Source organism: Bos indicus, chromosome 15 (genome assembly GCF_029378745.1).
Source record: "Bos indicus isolate NIAB-ARS_2022 breed Sahiwal x Tharparkar chromosome 15, NIAB-ARS_B.indTharparkar_mat_pri_1.0, whole genome shotgun sequence".
NCBI classification, from domain to species: Eukaryota; Metazoa; Chordata; class Mammalia; order Artiodactyla; family Bovidae; genus Bos; species Bos indicus.
The window spans coordinates 16,631,238-16,635,361 of NC_091774.1; positions in this window are offsets into that span (position 1 = coordinate 16,631,238).

Below are 4,124 nucleotides of genomic sequence, written 5' to 3' on the forward strand. Positions count from 1 at the left end.
GATGACAGAGGATGAGAAGGCTGGATGGCATTACTGACTTGATGGACGTGAGTCTGAGTGAACTCCGGGAGTTGTTGATGGACAGGGAGGCCTGGCGTGCTGCTATTCATGGGGTTGCAAAGAGTCAGACACGACTGAGCGACTGATCCGATCTTATCTGATATATATATATATATATATATATATATATATATATATATATAAAACAAATGGGCATTTACAAGACATATGATTTTTCTAACTATTTTATCATATGTCAGCAACCTCTTTACATCTAGGAGGCCTAGATGTAGTTAATGTTTTCTTTTGAAGTGTTGGGGGTAAAGCTGAGAACAGCTTTTTCATATTATATACACAGGCCTTCTATCAGCAGCCAGTAAATTTTCCCAAAGGGCGGCAGACACTTTATGTTGGCCACAAGGGGTACGTTATTCTACCATTTCTATCTTCCAACATCAAAGTCTTGGTTGAATCAACCGCTGGATGGCCCGCTAACTTTCCACCCATCGACGATCATGGCTCTGCTCACCTCTTGGGCCCCGTTACGTCCTTTGTCCATTGTCGTCCGGACGAGGCAAGGTCTCGTCCAACTGGGACTGGGCCATCACCTCATGTCGCGGATCAGCTCAGGGCCAAGGCCTAAGGGTGGAGGAGCTGGCGTCCACAATCCTTCCCGGGACCTCCGGGAGTTTGAGCACCCGCCATTCTTCTAGTCCTGCCGCGTCCAATGCCCAAAGGCACCAGTATCTCAGTGGCCAAGTGGAGGCTTTGCCTAAGCCCAAGCCCTGCAGCCGTGGGTGAAGAGACCCAGCGATCCTGGCTCGGAGGGACCGCCGCCACTAGGTTGCGGCCAATGGGGCGGGGTTCGCAGCTGCTTCTGGTCTTGGGCCCGGCCAACTGGCGGCCTCAGCCACTGCTCTGCAAAACACACCAGAGACTGTCCTGGGACCCCCCAGTTCACCCACCGACCAGAGGCTGGAGGGCCTGGAGGGCCCCAGGGTAGAAGGCCTTCATCTGCTTCTAGCCACTCTCTCTGTTGGAACTCTCTCTGCCTTTTCATTTTGTTTAGATTGCTGTGTTTGGGGTGCCATTTCTACAGGCTTGAAGTTCATGGTTCCTTTCAATTGTGGAGTCAGCTCCCTGGGACTAATGGCTTGTCAAGGTTTCCTGGTTGGGGGAGTTTGTGTCTGTGTTCTGGTGTGTGAAACGGACTCTCTTCTCTATGGAGTGCAAATAAGTGTCCAGTAGTGAGTTTTGGGGTGTTTATGGGTTTAGCATGGCTCTGGGCAGCCTGGCTTTTAATGTTCAGTGTTGTATTCCTGTTTTGTTGGAAAATTATCATGCTGTGTCTTGCATTGGATCTTGTTGGCTCTTGGGTGGAGCTTGGTTTCAGAGTAGGTGTGGAGACTTTTGAGTGAGATCTTGTCTATTAAGGTTCCCGGGAGTCTGGAGTTGTCTAATGTTCTAAAGATTTGGAGTTAAACCTCCTGCTTCTGGCTTTTGGTCCTTCTCCTACAGTAGCCTCAAGACTTCTCCATCCATACAACTTAGAAGATAAAACCCCTAGGTTTATTGGTGGAATAGTTCTCCACAGCCAGGAACACCCAGAGAGTTTCACAGAGTTATACAGACAACAGGGAGGAGGGAGATAAAGGTGACCAGAAGGAAAAAGTGAAAGTTGCTCAGTTATGTCCAACTCTTTGTGACCCCATGGACTATACAGTCCATGGAATTCTGCAGGCTAGAATACTGGAGTGGGTAGCCTTTTCCTTCTCCAGGGGATCTTCCCATCCCAGGGATCGAACCCAAGTCTCCAACATTGCAGGCGGATTCTTTACCAGCTGAGCCACAAGGGAAGCCCAAGGAGGAGAAAGGGGGGAGTCAAAAGGGGAGAGAGCAATCTAGCCAGTAATCTAATCCCTAAGTGAAAATGGATACTGAAGAGTAGATTCTTAGAGGTACAAAATTGATAACAAATATCAAAAAGCAAAAATTAGAAACCTAGAATAGAGGTTAGACTCTCAAAAATACAATATAAAAAGTAATAATCATCATATTCAATCACAATAATTTTAAAAATATATGGAATTTTTTAATAGGTTTTTTTTGGAAAGGTAATAGTAGGCTATAAAAATGAAAGTTAAAAGAGTAATAAAGAACTAAATTTTTTTTTAAATTAAAAGTGATAAAAGTGAAAATATGTCTAGGAATTTCTCTGGAGCTGTTGTGGGCAGTCTGGGGTCAGTTCAGAGTCAGATAGTTCCTTATTCCAGCTTGTACTTGTTCTCAAGGTCTATATATGCCCCTCAAATGTCTCCAGTATTAAATGCAGGGTTTTAATATTTTGCACCTGTTACTTCCAGAGCAATTTCCCCTTCTTTATTTATTTCTGCTTCTTCTGTTTGCAAGACTCTTCAGGGTCTAATTTCTGCCCTGACACAAGGGGGCAAAGGTGGCCACTTATTTAGGCTCACTTGTTCAGTTGTCTTGTTGGTGGGGAGGGATACTGCTAACAAGCACTGCTGGCATGTGTGGGGAGTGCTCACAGTGGATGGACCACACTGGGTTTGCCACAGCCCAGGGTGGCGTGTGCTTCCCGGGTCTACACTGCTCAGTTTCCAGGGTGCTCTGCAATGGCACTCTCCCAAGTAAGCCCTGAGTTTTGAGCACTTCCCAAGTTTAACCCACTCAGGTTCTTGGGTTCTTTGCAAGGGCACAGGCCTAGATGGGCTGTGCGTTTTGTATTCTTCCCAGGTCCCAGCAACTCAAGTGACCAGGTGCTTGGCAAGCACATTGTCCCACGTGCGCCATGCATCTTATTCACCTTCCGGGTCCCCGCCGCTCAGTTTTCCTGGGTGTGCTGTGAGAGCACATTCCCAGGTGTCCAGTGTATCTCCTCTGGGGAGCTGATCTCAGGCTATGACACTTCTGGCAGATGTCAACCGTCCCAGATCCCAGGAAGATGAGGTTAGCACCTCACAGCCTGCTCACAGATTGGTGGAAGATGCAGTCTCTGGGGCTGAGATTGCAGCAGATCCTTGCCTTCCAGCTCTGTCATTCACCTGCCTCTCTGCATCCAAGGAGGGAGGCCCCTATATGCAGCCGGCTTGTTCTTCTTTTGTATTTGCTCAATCCTTTGTCCTGTGAGCGTGCCAGGAGTCACCGTGTTACAATAGAGCCTTTCACGGGAAAGGTTTTTTTTTTTTTTTTCCTTTTCTGTCTCTCTGGCGATCCCACGGTTTGGGTTGCTATCTCACATTAACTCCCTCAGATTGTCCTCAGGGCATTCAGACCTGGTCTTTGCCCTAAGGACCAATGATGCAGCCCTCCCTGCCCAGCTCCCACTCACTGGTGGTGGATGCAAGCCTCTGGGCTTCTCCACTGGCAGTGCGGTTAGGCACATATGCTATGATTCCCCCCACCCCCCCCCACCCCCAGTTATGTTGCCCTCTGAGATTCCAAAACTCCCCACAGACATGCCTGTGAGAGGGTTTCCTACTGTGTGGAGACTTCTCCTTCCCGACTCCCTCTCCAGCATGGGTCTCCATTCCTAAATCTTTTGCCTCAGCTTTTGTCTTTTATATTTTGTCCCACCTCCTTTCAAAGAGATTGGGCTGCCTTTCTGAGTGCCTGGTGTCCTTCGGCAGCATTCATATGTTGTTTTGTGGAAGTTCCTCGGCATTCAAATGATCTTTTGATGAATTTGTGGGGGAAAAAGTGGTCTCCCCATCCTATTCCTCTGGCATCTTGGGACTGCCCCGTAATAGGAAAATTTTAATCTCAGTGTCTTTGAAATAAATTTCTTTGCATTTTGAATGGGATTGAGTTTTTTCTTTATGCTTGTAATTTTTAATATTTGCACCTTTGTGACTCTCTTTTCATACATTTTAATCACTTTTATGCTGATCATTCTTTTCATTATTGATTAATGTGAGTTCTTTGTCAAATTATTCATCTGTAATCATGAGAAATATGCCCCATGATATTGTAACAAATGTTTTTCCATCTTGAAACTCTTGCTGTCCAGATTCCATTTTCAAGTAGTCAAAAACAACAAAAATTTGTTTTTTATTGTGCCCAGATTTAAACCATGATTAAAAGGCCTTCTTCATTCCTAGATTAGA